At 44.1% G+C, this 16,329-nt stretch overlaps 1 non-coding gene across 1 annotated transcript; it reads left to right on the top strand.

Moving 5' to 3' along the window:
* The first annotated feature begins 1,255 nt into the window (after positions 1-1,255).
* On the top strand, positions 1,256-1,327 carry TRNAA-GGC (transfer RNA alanine (anticodon GGC)). Its single transcript has one exon. It is a non-coding gene; the product is annotated as a tRNA-Ala (tRNA).
* Positions 1,328-16,329: the final 15,002 nt, after the last annotated feature.

Below are 16,329 nucleotides of genomic sequence, written 5' to 3'. Positions count from 1 at the left end.
CCTGTATTGTTTGGACAGAGTTTGTGCCACGAAGGATTTGGAGGGGGGCACTTAAGCCTGCTGCCATTGAGAGGGCAAGGCAGGAATTGAATAGGGCGATGAGGCTTTTTTGTGATGCTCACGGAATCAAAGTTCTGGCACATGTTGGGCTTTGGCTTGAGGAGCCCCTTCTCTTCCGCGATGACGGTGTGCTTACTATCTAATGGAAATGCGGGATACCATCAGCCTGTTGTGGAACGAGTCTATCTGGTGTAGGCGAGATTGAGTGTGAAATGTGCACGTTTGGTGGGGCAGGTAACCGCCCTCCGAGGGTTCCCTGGGTGGCAGAACTTGGGAGGGTGGAGAGTCCACAACAGACAGAATCACCCTTCCGGGGAGGGGGTTACAGGTGCAGGATGGGGGGTGTGGTAGATGGAGGTGAGATGATGGGAGATGCTGGAGGAGGATGAAGGTGAAAGGGGAAAGTGAATGGTATGTGTGAAGAGGTCGTGTTGTGAATTGGAGTGAGTAGTGGAGTATGTGAATGGATGATGTTTGGAGGTCATGATGTTGGGGGGATTGTTAACTGTTATTGATGTTATGTTGAAATTTGGTTGTCATACCTGTCCTAATAAATGGCCTTTTACGCTAAGACATGCTTGGAGTAGTTATTGCGCGAGGCCGTGCAGCACGGGAGTCGGCCTCTTTGACCCCTGCGCGCCACGGCCTGCCCCTTCCAGCCTCTAGGAGGCTGTAATTAATTTTTCATTTTTCTCCCCTGCAGGTCGTCGCGATCGGGCATGCGGATAATCGCAGGACGTGGCCATCGTGGAGTTTCGGGAAGGATGGGCAGCACAGCAGGATCAGGACGTGCGGCACAAGAAGAGTCGGAGAGAGAGCCCAGATGAAGTATAGAGCTGATCGGCATTTCCGGGAGTGCTGTGCCGAGCGGGGACAACGTCAATCCAGCACGGAACTCCTGTGTGGTCATGACGCGGGCTGGGGCAAAAAGGTGAGCCATTGGCTGTGGTGCCGTGGGTGCTCGACGCGGGTGTTGTGTTCAGGCAGGTGAAATATAGGGGGTTTTCACTGTGCGCTCTATCTGGGGTCGGCGGGACGTTAGCTACCTGTAAACTTGCCCGTGTTTGGAAATTAGTTGTTAAATTGCTCTTACTGCTGATCCTGGCAGGCGGTGTCACTCCACTCAAGAGCTCAGCATCCATGCAAACAAGTTTGGTTTAAATCTGTGCTGCCGGTTGCCCATTTTAGACCAGATGGGAATGTAGCTTAGTGGTAGAGCACATGCTTGGCATGTATGAGGCCCGGGGTTCAATCCCCGGCATCTACAGACTTTTGCCATGCTTATCTTGGATTTTTGGCAGAAAGCTAGGCTGGCATCATGATTAAGGAAGAGATATGTCATGCAACTGGGATGAGCAGCCTAATTAAACTGGCAGACGTTTGCCTTGTGAAATGCTTGGAAACGGGGCTATCTCATTTTAAACAGCTTTGTGTTTCCTACTCCATAATCCTAACATCTGGGAAATCACTTGGCCTAGCGTGAATGCCTCAGCCCCTGATGCAAGAGTTCATGGGTTCGGGTCCAAGGCGGTAGCTGTCTTTTTAAAATGAATTTTGCGATAAGGTCTCCAAATTGTTATTACATTCCAAGAAGAGCAGAGTGAACTCGAACAGACCATATCCTGAACATACATGGCTTTATTTTATTTGTTTCAGTCAAGCCTTCGGTGCTGCCGGTTGCCCACTTTGAGACCGTTTACAATTGTTAACATTACTCGTTCGTTATGGCTGATGCTAAAGTTAGCTCGGCCGATTATAGCTGCTTTCTAAGAGGGTCATGGTAATCCCAGGCAGATTGTGGTATGATTCCGTTAATTTATTTAACACGGAATAACCAAATAAGCAGGAAAGAAGGCAGAAATGTGTTAGGCTGAGCAGAAAGAAATGTTGAGGGCAGATGCATGGAGGATGATGCTCACACCGAGAAGCTGTTAGTGGAAAAATTCAGCTTCCACATTTTAAGATTTATCCAACCCTTTGTTCAGCCAAGTAACAGTTCTAACTCATGGTGATGAACTGACCTTATATTTAGTTACTAGTATGGTGGTATTGTTGATAAGCTGCCTGGCTCAAAAACAGAGATGCTGAGAGTGTCTTTCAGTCACTCTTACAATTTTCAGAGCCCATACACAAGTTGATTTAATTTAAAAAACGACACTGAAATTAAGAAGATTGCAGGTGTCTATCAAATTAAAGTATTTAAACCCCATTACATAACAAACGCCATCCATGACTCATAACCATAAGTGGTGAACACAATGCTTATTTTCCGACTTGGTTGTAATTTCATGCCTATCAAAACAAGGGGCGTATGTTGGGGATTATGAAAAGCTAGGGCCAGGCCATGCAATGACAGGCTCTGACTAAGGGTCAGCTTTTGATATGATGATTTTGTCTCACGCAACAAGCGCTGGGTCATCCCCGTGGCAGGAAATTTACCTACTACAGGCGTAATTGGAACAATTTAGAGCTCAGGGGCTGTATTTTTAAGAGCTGTCAGCTTATCTCGGAGGATAATGTGTTGAAAATATCTTGAGAGTGGCTAAGGGCCCTCAAAAGCGCACAGCTCGGGGAAAGCCCAGTGAGTGTCTATGCATAATATCTTTAACACGTTAAGATCAGGCATTTTTTCCATGGCCTGTTTCTGTTTAACCTTTATTTGCTTGTGTAATTATCACAGAATAACATTCAGAATGTTCATGTTCGAATGCATTTTATTTTGTGGAAATGTTATTGTTAGGCGATGACAATAGATTTGGTTTAAAGCAACAATTCCTCTTCTTCGCTTGGAGAAGGGAACAGCTTGTTTGTGTTACTATCTTTGTACATGCAAGTGACATTTGACAGCATCACTTAATGATGTAAGTGTCGGACCCAAAAAGCATCCATGAAAAATGGAAAGATGGAGTGGACTCTTGTAGTTTAAGCCATGGTTGCTGATTATTTAGCATAGGCAGCGAACAGCTTTCTTTTGAAGACTTAGGAGCAGCAGTATTGTCATGGTGTACCCCTGGCGTCAGTATGATAGCCTTTTCAATATTATTTACAAGCCATGGTTGCTGCTTATTTATCTTGCGAAACGAACGGCCATTGACAAAGCCAATGGTCATGAATTATGGGTACGATACTAATAATGTATGTCTTGCTGTAATCACAGAAAAAAGCGACGAAATGTGCGGCACACTATGCTAAGCACAATGCGACTTAGTAGGGGAATCATGATTGTCCATCCCCTCAACTTTCCTTAAAAAAAAAAGTGTGAAATCTGATTCCAGTGGTAAAGCGCATTGAAGCCCCCAGACCAAGCTAATGCCGCAAAAAACTGTGACATGGAAAAGATGTGTACATAATTGATATATGTATCAATATTATTGACAATGCTATTTCTGAGTAGTTTAGGTTCTTGCTGATTCATTTCACCACTTGAGGAATTGCTTCACAACATTGGGCATCCCCCCTTTCTTTTGTTATTGCCTTTTTTTTTTTAAATGGGAGGGTTGTAATTGGGCCACAAGAATCTCTCATTGAGTTTTTCCTGGGTTAAATGTTTTGTTTCACAATAATAGGCTTAAGTAAAAAATACTTTAGAATTACTATCATTTGTATCTACTGAGTTTATAGTTAAATCAATCGTGGTAACTTCTCTATGCTGATGCCCTCTTTCTTGGGGTCCTCCTTGCGAGTAACATGTATTTAAGTGTAGGACTTGACAATTGTGTGAAAGCCAGTTTCCCAGGTTGTGCAGCACACTATGCTACGCACAGACGTTAATCACGTCCCTTTGCAACTCAAAGCAGAAAGCCAAACAAGGGACAGAATGTTTCATTTTGAAGGCAAATAACACCGTGTGTGGCCTAGTAATGAATTCAATTTGGAGAACCAGTAGTGGGTGAAAGACTCTGTATCTTTTACTATTATGGGGAGTTCAAAACTCAAAGCTCAGCAAGGCACCTGACGTGAGCAAATGTAGTGTGCTGCTGATGCTGAGAGTGCTCTATACGGGAGCTGCTTTCCATCTAAACTTGGGAACTACCCAGAGTCCTCTGCTTTTGTTTTATTGCATGTTTATGCGGCACGCTATTTCTGAATGGGTTTTGTTTAGACTTAAACCGGGTGAGATCCTATGCCTGGAGACTTTGATAGTAAAGCAGACATTGTAAGTAAAGTTAGGGTTAGGCAAGTGGGGCTATGCCACTGAGAAATCCTTTTATGTAGCCCATGCAATTGCAGGGCAGAACTGATGGTTTGGTGGTAGTTCATAGGGGCTCTGAGTACTTTTTTGCAATGATAGGGTTAGCTCCCTCACTGTGATGCTTGGATTTCTAATCTCCGGGACGATGTTGGGAAGAGAAATAGGGACATAGGTCCACCAGTAGATTGCTAATTAATTGACAGCACCATGCAGTCACCGAACAATGTTCTTACTGGACAAGACGTCCCAACAATGGTTTGACTGGACGAAACTGCACACGTCACTGTACTTCACACTGTGTACTATTCTTTAATGAAGGTCATATTACTGGGCACCCTCTCCATAAAATTTATTCAAACACTCCCACATGGGACACAGAATGATGCTATGCTAAACACTTACAGTTGGAAGTGTTAACAGGAATACATTTGGCGCTAATTTTAGCTAAGTCTTAGCATGTGTGGGCAATGTAATACAAGCATGTGTACCGCAGTTATAGTCAGGAAGCCAGAAACACTAATCGTTTGTGTTTGTCTTTTTCCATTTATGTATGGCCGGGTCCATGGCAGATATCTGGGAAGTGCTCCACACTGCAACAACTGCAACAGGTGGACAGCCAAAGGGACGTGCACGTCAGGTACAGGAATGACAAGCGACAACGTCAAGTGTGATGGGCAATCGATCAAGGACTCAGGATGTGCCGAACACTGGGTTGATTGTCGATGGGTGTGTTAACCCTAAAGTTGGCTGGCAGCAGTAACGTAGCGGGATGTTTGCTTCACATAAGATGGCAGTATGTCCCTTATCAGGAAACTGTATTTCTGCAGTAACGGCGACTGTGCTTGCAGGGCCACTGTGGTCGTCATAAGTATGTTCCTAGGTTACCTATTGGTAGGGCCAATGATAGTAGTGTGGCAGTGCACAGGGGTGTGCCTGGCCAAACCCAGGGGTAATGGGCCTATGCAACAGCTCAGCACCTCTTGTCGGGAAGCTGGACTCTGCCTTTACGGGGGCCCGAACTCCCGGGTGCCAATTTTAATAGACACAGCACGTTTGTGGACTTCCATAGTAAGGAGGTAGATGTACACTGACTGGTAGCATTTTCAGTTGCACAGACGGTTGGTGGCAGCGTCAGGAGCGCCGTGTCTTATCGGGCACAGCTTAATGCCATTCAATTAAGCCCATCTGGTGGCATATGGCGGCATGTTTAATTGCCCGGGTTCAGTCAGCCATAGCTAATTAGCACGCATTTGGGGGGGGCTGAAGGAACAGGTACACCGGGACTGTAAGGAGGTCGGCATGTCCGTACTCGGGGTACACCCTGGCGCAGACATTTCAGATCTCACGAAGTTAGGAAGAGAGTCTGTAATGCCATATTGTGCCCATGGAAGCAAATGCCTAGTAACAACTGTAGGGCTCGATAGTTGGACTAAACTTATGAGGGCTAGGTGTGAGAATTTATGTTAGGGCATGACCTTTCAGTCTAGGAGGGTAGGGGGGGGCAGATAGTCGGTCAACTACGTGGCCTGTGGCGGCAAGGTCATGATTGGTGAGCAGTTAATTTAAGAACCTTAGGGGGGCGGCACCATTCTCGAATGGGGTCGCCCAAAGGGAGAGACAAGTGGTCTCTCATTGAACTCCAGGGGCAGGTACAGCCTTTAGGGTACATGGGTGCGGGGGAGACAGTCACGCTTTCTCTAGGCTGCACCCCGCACGTGCACAATGACGCCAGTAAATGGCGCAGAGATGCAAGGGCCCCCTTTAATGGAGTTAATGGAGCGTACGGGGTAACCGGGGGACCAAAGTACCCTCACGGTAAGCGGGCCCTCTGCGCATGCGCACTTCGACAGAAGGGCGTGGTTTAATAGGGCGTACGGGGGTAGCTGGGATGGGGATGTGCCCCCGCAGTAAACGGGCCCTCCTGCGCACGCGCACACTCCGACAGGAGGGCGTGGTTAAATAGGGCATTCGGAGATAACCGGGGAGGGGATGTGCCCCCACGCTAAACGGGCCCTCCTGCGCTCGTGCACTCCGACAGGAGGGCATGGTTAAAAAGGGCGTTCCAGGGTAACCGGAGAGGGGATGTGCCCCCACGGTAAACGGTCCCTCCTGCGCATGCGCACTCCTTTCAGAAGGGCGTGGTTTGGTGATAAGGATCTGACACCAGTTATTGACCTTGCTGTAGGCCCAAATAGGTACGCAGAAAATTAACTATGTATAATATGAATTGATATGTTAGTTTTGGATAGGAAATACCTTGTACTAGGAATATGTTAAGGTTAGCCATCTGAATACCTGTATATATCAATTTTAACATTTTCTGCGTAAATTGTGTAAATATTGTTTATTTCAATTTTGATTTATTTTGTATATTTTCATAAATACGGCCGGGGGGGTTGAAAGATTCCCCGCCTTCCAAAGAAAGCCCTCTCATGTCCTGTTAATAATGTTATGTTGGTTAACGGAAGGGTGGGGGGTCCTACGGCAGTCCCTGGCCATATAGTACTGACTCTACCTATCGCGGCCCCCATGCCGCTGCAGGCTCCTGGAAGCCCTCCTCATGTAGCGCAAGCACTCCTAAGCAGCCCTGCTGCAGCGCGGGCTCCCACTCTCCACCTTCCACCCCACACAATGGCTGCAAGAAACACCAGCGAGGAACTCAGAGAGTGCAGGGAAGAAATTCACTGAGCTGGTGAGATACAATTCTGTTGCCGTGCAGCTTTGCTTCCAGAAGCACACGAATGGTAGGAATGACACTTGTGGCTAAACATAGGGGAATAGTTGAAATAGCGGGCCAAATACAGAGGCTGCGAGTGCGCCTGGAATGTTATTTACATCAGCTACGCGAGAGGCGCTTAATGTTGCAGAACAGTCCGCGGTGCTACGCAATCTACACTAACATTCCTGAATAGGCTATATGCAGCCCGGAGAGTGCGGGGTTTCACCAGATACCCGGTGAGCGAACTACGTACAGTCTTCACTACATCACGGTCCTCCCTCGGGGGTAGCTCCCGACCAGCCGTTCAGCCGGCCACCATGTTCCCTTGCTTCTCTCCTCATTCCTTCGAGTAAAAGGGAAAAAAATATAGAAAAAAACTGAAAAAGCTGAAAAAATGGGCATGAGGGCTGAGAGGTTATGGCCGTTAGAGGCATTATGCTGGAATGTGATTGGGCTGAGGGTCACAAAGAGAAGGCAATCCATCCTGCAGTACTTAAAGCAACATAGTGCACACATATTTATGTTGCCGGAAACCCATTTGAGGAGACAGGAATGCAGAGACTTTTTCCTAAAACAAAAATGGGTAGGGGAAATAGTTGTCACAGCCCAATCATACTGTAGTAAAGGGGCAACCCTTATATTTATAGTAAGGGCCGGTGTGGAAATAGTTTAATATAAGACCGATGATGGGGGGCAATGGATTATAGCCAAGTACAGTATTCATCTGAATTTATACACATTGGTGAGTTATTATGGCCCGAACATTAATGATGTCTCGCACCTAGTTTATCAGTTCTCAGCCTTAACAGATTTTAATTCCCCCATGACCTTAGGAGGAGATGTTAACATTCTTCTAAATAATAATAAAGACATATCTTCAGTGAGAACACAGATAAATTCCCCTAAAATGAAAGTGTACCTGCTTGATATGCTGGAAAACTGTTATATGTGCGATGTTTTCCGTAAAATACATGGAAACAGTAGGGACTACACCTTTCACAGCAAAAGAAATAGTCACTTCTCAAGGTTAGACTATCTCTTTGTGGATTCGAAGGAGGTGGAGAGAGTGGTAGGCATGGAATATCTCGCTATACACCTCTCAGATCATGCAGCACTGTCTCTAAAAATCGATTTGAGGGTTGCACAGGGCCTGGGAGATGGACTGTGAATAGTAAAGTTTTACTCTCTGAGGGGATAGTTGTAAAACTAGTGCATGATTCAAAGGAGTTCTTTACCTGGAACTTGGCATCAATGCCCTTACATATGGTATGGGATGCCCTCCAAGGCCTAGTTAAAGGGCACACTAAAAAGTATAACATCCACCTGAGCAAGGAGAGAGAAATTGGAATTTGCCAGACTAGAGGAAGGGAGGCCCAGATGAGACTGTAAAGCATGCTGTTGGGTAGAGAAAAGACGTAATGAGCAGCCACAACTTTAGAGAACCTACAAATAGAATTTAAAGCAAAAATTGAAGATACGGTACAGCAATCATTGAAGGTTAGTAAAGCAAGAGATATAGTGCAGGGCAAGGATTGTGGAAAACTTCTTGCATGGAAGGCAAGGCTGGAAAGAAGCTAGACCTATAAAAGGAAGATCGAAGTGCGCAATGCCGGACAGACCATGGAAGATAGCTGCAAGATAAGAGTGGCTTTTAAATATTTTTTTCAAGAACTGTATACGGATGAAAGTGTAGTGCATAGAGCAAGTATTGAAGTGTGGCTCATAGAAAAACTTCTCCCCAAGTTGTCATGGGAGCAACAGGAGTTCCTTGGTGAGGAAATAACAGGGTGGGGAGATATTGGCAGCAGTAAAGAGAATAAAAAAGGGTAAAGCAGCGAGTAGGAATACGATTCCTAGCAAGCTTTATTCCAATATTGCGGAGGAGGTTTTTCCAATCTCGATACAGCTCTTTAATTCAATTTTAATGGAGGGTAATCCTATTCCAGAATGAGGCTGTGATAACATTAATTCCAAAGTCCGGCAACAATCTCTCACAATGCCAATTGTTCCATCCTATTTCTTTACTCAACAGTGATTATAAGATCTTCACTGGTATCCTGGCTGCTCGTATTAACAAGGTTGCTGGGAGTTTAATTCATGAAGAGCAAAAAGGTTTTATTCCCGGTAGGCAGTTAAGACAGCTGAACCATACCTTGATTGGCACCATAGACCTAGCTATATCAAACGGGGGTTCCCCTAGCAGTACTAACGGTGGGTGCGGACAAGGCCTTTGCCCGGGTTGACTGGAGCTGCCTTATGGCAGTCCTAGACAATTTCGGTATGGGTCGGCCCCTGATTAAAGTATTGGAGAAGATCTATGGAAAGCCTATGGCACCCATTTTGGTGAGGCAAGGCTGCCCCCAATCACCCATTTTATTCAACCTTTATATCGAGCCATTTGTCCAAAGTATTAGATTGAACGAGGGAATAAAGGATTTTAAGGTAGGGACATTCACCTGGAAAATTGCCCTGTATGCGGATTACTTAATGCTTTTAACCTCAGATGTACATTCCACACTTTGCCAGCTCGTAACAGAGGCAAGAGAATTTGGGGCTTTGTTGGGATACAAAATTAATGAGGAAAAAAATGCAATAATGACTTGGAATCTAGATGCGGGGGGAAGTGCAACAGAAATTAAATACCTAGGGATAAAGATAACTAGGGATTTAGGAAAACAAGCGAAGAAGTGGGAAAACTGGTGAAGAGATGGCAAAATCTGCCATTGACTATTTTTGGGTGGGTTAACCTGGTGAGAATGTTTATCCTGCCAAAAGTGACTTTTTTTTTTTGACAATATACCCCTGAATTTTGACTATAAAAGCATTTTAGCTTTGCAGGGAAACATCACAGCCTTTATTTAGGCCAATAAAGGCATGAGCCTCTCATGGAAGAAACTGAGGAGGAAATTGAGAGCAGGGGGTTTGGGTCTTCCTGACTTTCAGTTGTATTGCTGGGCTTTTCAGCTAAAAAATTGTGGAATGTTAATTTTAAGCCCTGATGATTCTATAGTGAAAGGCATGTACAGAGAAATGATGGAGGGGGGTTCCAAGGAGGGTTTTCGTTATAAATTTGGGGCTCCCAAATACTTTAAGAAAGTTAGGGTAAAATGCATACATCCCATGGCTAGAACATGGTTTCAGGTTAGATCACTCTTGGGTTTTTATTTATAAAAATGTATGTAGCGCAAACGTGACCCAAGCGGGTATCAGAATGCTTCACATAAGGACCGGCAACAATCTCTCACAATGCCAATTGTTCCATCCTATTTCCGTACTCAACAGTGATTATAAGATATTCACTGGTATCCTGGCTGCTCGTATTAGCAAGGTTGCTCAGAGTTTAATTCATGAAGAGCAAAAAGGTTTTATTCCCGGTAGGCAGTTAAGACAGCTGAACCATACCTTGATTGGCACCATAGACCTAGCTATATCAAAGGGGGTTCCCCTAGCAGTACTAACAGTGGATGCAGACAAGGCCTTTGCCCGGGTTGACTGGAGCTGCCTTATGGCAGTCCTAGACAATTTCGGTATGGGTCGGCCCCTGATCAAAGTATTGGAGAAGATCTATGGAAAACCTATGGCACCCATTTTGGTGAGGCAAGGCTGCCCTCAATCACCCATTTTATTCGACCTTTATATCGAACCATTTATCCAAAGTATTAGATTGAACAAGGGAATAAAGGATTTTAAGGTAGGGACATTTACCTGGAAAATTGCGCTGTATGCAGATTACTTAATGCTTTTCACCTCAGATGTACATTCCGCTCTTTGCCAGCTCGTAGCAGAGGCAAGAGAATTTGGGGCTTTGTTGGGATACAAAATTAAGGAGGAAAAAAATGCAATAATGACTTGGAATCTAGATGAGGGGGGGAAGTGCAACATAAATTAAATACCTAGGGATAAAGATAACTAGGGATTTAGGAAAACAAGCGAAGAAGTGGGAAAACTGGTGAAGAGATGGCAACATCTGCAATTAACTATTTTTGGGTGGGTTAACCTGGTGAGAATGTTTATCCTGCCAAAAGTGACTTTTTTGTTTGACAATATACCCCTGAATTTTGACTATAAAAACATTTTAGCTTTGCAGGGAAACATCACAGCCTTTATTTAGGCCAATAAAGGCATGAGCCTCTCATGGAAGAAACTGAGGAGGAAATTGAGAGCAGGGGCTTTGGGTCTTCCCGACTTGCAGTTGTATTGCTGGGCTTTTCAGCTAAAAATGTGTGGAATGTTAATGTTATTCCCTGATGAATCTATAGTGAAAGGCATGTACAGAGAAATGTTGGAGGGGGGTTTTGAGGAGGGTTTTCGTTATAAATTTGGGGCTCCCAAATACTTTAGGAAAGTTAGGTTAAAATGCCTACATCCCATGGCTAGAACGTGGTTTCAGGCTTGATCACTCTTGGGTATTTATTTATAAAAATGTATATAGCGCAAACGTGACCCAAGCGGGTATCAGAGTGCTTCACATAAGGACGGGAACAGCTATCTGACAGGGCAGGACAAGCAGGTAAACAAGAGTACTGCAGTCAACAGAACAACACAAAAATACAATAAATACAGTAAGGGAGCAAACGTGTGAGGAGGGGGTCTCAGCGCATAGTTACCAGGGGGAGTAGTTACAGTAAATGTTCAGAACGTTTCAAAAGAAGTGCTTTGACTTCTTATTTGAAAGAGGACTGAGAGGTTCAGTCGGATTTCAGGAGGCAGCACGTTCCAGATTCTCTGGGCGATACTGGAGAAGTCTTGATTATAGGTTTTCTTCCTTTGAAATGTTTGTGGTTTCAGCAGTAAAGTGTTTGAGCTCCTCAAAGCTCTGCAACCAAGAAATCCAGTTTCCAGGCGAAGTACAGAGGAGTGTTAAGGTAAAGGGCTTTATGCACCATGCACGCAATTTTAAGATGAATCCTAGCCTCCATAGGAAGTCAGTTTAGAGATTTCAAATTCGGTGTTATGTGGTTGTTTATTTGGATCCTCTGATGAGCCTAGCCTCCAAGTTCAGACAGGCCCTCTGCGGGGCCAGCTTGTAACTCGGAAGACCACAAAGAGTTGAGCTCCCATACTCCAATCTGGAGATGACAATCCTTGAACAGGAGGAGGGTTTTTATCCTTCTTAGTATGCTCATTTGGAAGTTCGCTGATGGCGCTGATGTGTTCCTGCATGCTCAGGGCCTTATCAAGTATTATTCAGAGAGATTTGGGATAGTCAATGATGTGTGGAACACAGTTAAGAGCAGTAAGCTGCTTCATCTATTCAGTGATAGTAGTGGACTTTTTGGAAGGGGAGATAAGGAGGAATTCCTTTTTGATGGAGTTTAATTTTAGATGATTGGAAGTCAACCAGTTTTGGGTTTTGAATAGGGTCGAATTGAGTTAATTGATGTCTTCGGGGACAATATTGGGTATCTTCCACGTACATGTGGTACAGTATATTGGATGATTTGAACATTTGCATTAAGGGCTCCATGAACAAGTTGAAGAGTATAGGTGAGAGTGAGGACCCTTTAGGGACCTCCAGAGTGATCAGAGAAGAGTTGGAGAGGGAGTGATTGACTTTAATTCTTTGCAATCTGTTATGAATAAATGAGGCAAACCATTTCAGAGCTGATCCTGAGAGGTCTATACTTCATTCCAATATTCATGGTTGACCATATCAAAAGCTGACAAGAAGTCAAGGAGGATTAGAAGGCAAGCTTATTTCGAATCCAGCCTTTTTAGGGCGTCATCTATGATGTGGGTAATGGCAGTTTCAGTGCTATGACCCTGGCAAAAGCCCGATTGGAATTGATCAAGAAGCTGAAATTGATAAATGTGGCTACAGTGTGGGACATATTTCTCTAGCAGCTTTGAAAGCGTAGAAATAGTAGTGATTGGTCGTCGTGCTCAGCAGAGGTTTTTTTAGGAATGGGCGGAATCTGGCTAGCCTTTAGACAGTCAGGAATCGCCCTTTGCTGTAAGGAGGTATTTACAATCTTGGTCCAAATTGGAAATAGGGACCTCTTCATTTCATTGAAGAAACTGGGTGGTAGCAGGTCATTGAAGTTGTTGGAGTGTTTAAGAGTAGTAAGTATGTTAAGTATCGATATTTTGTCAAAGGTTGTAAAAAAAGGCTCCAGGAAGTGCTAATTTTGGGAATGTGCCCTAGAACAGGGGGTGACTGGGGAGGAGGGAGGGGAAGGGTCTGTCTGCTGGTTCATCAATGTTTGGAGATCATTTTTAATCTTATCCACCTTTCCAATGAAGAAGTCAGAGAAATCATCACAGATTGGCTGTGTAATGGAGGCCATTGGCGAAAGAATGGGAAGATTGTTGGATTGTAGTTTAATTAATTCAAAAAGTTTTTCTGCCTGTTTCTGGCTTGTGAAGTTGATTTCTGAAGAAGATCGCTTTAGCGCTCTTAGGGCCCGATGTAGGTAGCCAAATACCGGTCGGTAACGGCCGAAATTCGGTAATTTCGGCCCTTACCGACCGGTATTGGTTTTTTGAGATGTAGGTGCCATTTTTTAAGGATTCGGTATTTTACCGAATCGGTAATTTAGGGATTAGGTAAAATACCGAAGTCTTAACATACCGATTTGGTAAATTACCGAATCCAGGATGAAGGAAGCACCCAAGTTAGTGCATTCCTCAGTTAAGGATTCGTTATTTACCACCAACTAGAAGTTGGTGGTAAATAATGAAAACCTTTGAAAAAGCATTTTATTTGCTTTTCCAACAGTGCCATGTTGCAGACATACATGCCCTTAGGGCATGTATGTATGCAACATGTGCACCCATGCACAATTGAGGGGTGCAACAGGGTGTCAAAGTGACAACCTGCCACCCTTTAATGTTTCCCCCAATTACCGAATCGGTATTTACCAATTCGGTAATTGCCATTCATTCCTATGGGCCTCCAGGCCCATAGGAATGAATGGCAATTACCGAATCGGTAAATACCGATTCTGTAATTACAGAAACTTACCGATTCGGTAATGTTTTAGGAAAAATTACCTACATCCCATTTGCCTGTTCTTAAATACCGAATCGGTATGATTCAGTATTTAAGAATCGGTAATCTGGGATTACCTACATCGGGCCCTTAATGTGTTTATTGTATGTGCTCCTCCTAGCTCTCAGGAGCACAAGGTGTTCGAGACGGTGAGCCTCTCCAGGATTGTTCGGCTAGTCTTAGATTGCGTCTGTCTATATTTAGGCCCTCGTTGAACCAAGGTTTGGAGTCTTTGGTGGACCTTCTGTTTAGTTGTAAGGGGGTGATAGTATCCAGAATGCTCGATATGGAGTTGTTGTAGTGCTCAGTGAGGTCATGAACCCCAGACATTTGAGTAGGAGGAGGTAAGGTAATTTTGCTAAGGGATATCATTTCATCCAGGTTTGCATTTCAGATGGACCGTTTACGGTGCCCAGGTTTTTTAGGCTCAGATTTTAGCTTAATCCACGGTTCCATGATGCGGAAGGAGATGTAATAGTGGTCAGTCCAGTCACACAGGACAATGGAGTCAAGTTCAATGACGTTGGGTTTAGCAATAATAAGGCCCAGGATCGCGTCCAGATTGCGAGTGGAGGTGTCACATATTTGAGTCATGTTAAGGTCTACTAGGAAGGATTTGAGGCTATTCACTGCAGGGTCATTATCGTTATTCAAGTGAAGATTGAAGTCACTGAGGAAGATTTGTGGATAGTGCTGATTTACATTTGATTAGGTGGTTTCCATATTTTGTTTAACAAATGGGAAGTTATCACCCGGCGGATTTAAGAATGTGTGCAAGATGCATAGAGGTCTGAGGTTGCTTGATATGTCTATGCACATGTATTCGCTAGATGGGAGAGTAGCAGTGAGAGATTGTTTCACAGTAAGACTGTTCAGAAATATACAGGCAATCCCTCCACCAGGTTTGATCGCTCTGTCAAGTCTGATGATGTTATGGCTAGGAGGGACAAGGATGTCCCGGACTGGACCTGAAGACTCCTTAAGTCAGGTTTCTGTAAGTATTAGAAGGTCAAGGTCATGTGCCGATCTACAATTGATTCAAGTGGCTAGTTGAGTCAGATGAGGTGAATTGTGTGATAAGAACTTGTTTGAGGTTGGAGGTGTTTATAGTATTAGGTTTGTATCTGGGTATTCTGAGAGGATTAGGGGTATAGACTGAATATGGAGTTGTTTACCCAAATTGACTGTATGAGTATTGTTATAAGTAAGAAGGAGGGAGTGAATATCAGAATCTGTTAGGGAGATCTTAAATCTACAGGGTCTGGAGGTAGCATTCGGGCAGGGTATTGAATATCACAGCTCGTTGTCCCCTATCTGGGACTCACCTGGCACTCCAGAATGTATGCTTGACATGGTAGCAACATCTCCTCACAGCGGCCCATTCGATGCTGAGTTGTCCCTTTACCATATGGGATGGTTACTTGCCAGACGATGAAATGAAAGAGTTTTGGCAAGTATATCTTTCTACATTATACTCTGTGGATAAATCTGCTGCACTAAAGAAGGACCATTTTTACATCCTGTATAGAGTCTACTGAACCCCAAAATGATTGGCAAAAATAAGGGGAGATGGTAATTCTAAATGTAAACGGTGTAGGACCAACTATGCAGATGGCGTGCACAAGTTTGCAGCTTGCTCGATATTGGAAGGATTTTGGTCGGCTGTGGGTAAGACCATATCGGCGGTGCTTGGCTTTAAGGTGGAGGTAAGGATCATTCTGATTATGTTTGGGATCAGGCAACAAGACGTGTGGGGCTCAAGTTTGAATATAAAGCGAAGAAACTTGATGTTCTATTTCATTTTGATTGCAAGAAGGGAGAGATGTAAACTGTGGACTCAAAATACTCCCCCCTATGGCATGTTTGGAAGAAATCAGAGGCCTATTTTGAGAGGATGGACAGGTGGGAGGACAAGATATGAGGGGGCATCGGTCGATAAGATCCATTGTATGTTTCCCTTTTTTAAAAGTCAAACCCTCTTGTCCTTGGTACCGATTTGTCCAATGATTACATCTTCTTATAGCAGTGGGCATGAGAGGCAAAGGATTAACCAATGGCTCAATAATGTATCTTCTAGAAGAAGAATGCCCAATTTGATCGATGTACGGCAGCAACAGACCGCTACCTTGGGTTTAAAGATAATATGAGAACTTAAAAATAAATAAATAAATAAAATGGATTGCTCTGTTTGTGTCGGATAATTATGGCAGTACCTCAATTAGCATTATATAGGATACATTTAATTGCTTGTGGGGCGAGACGGGCAGGAATAGTCTAAAGCGGCAAAAAAAGCAAAAAAATGTTAATGAAGGGGCTATATGCAAATTTTGCCAGAGCTCAATTAAAACTGATATAAGGGTGTGGATC

Source organism: Lissotriton helveticus, chromosome 8 (genome assembly GCF_964261635.1).
Source record: "Lissotriton helveticus chromosome 8, aLisHel1.1, whole genome shotgun sequence".
Taxonomy (NCBI): Eukaryota; Metazoa; Chordata; class Amphibia; order Caudata; family Salamandridae; genus Lissotriton; species Lissotriton helveticus.
This window is presented reverse-complemented; position numbering and strand designations above follow the sequence as displayed.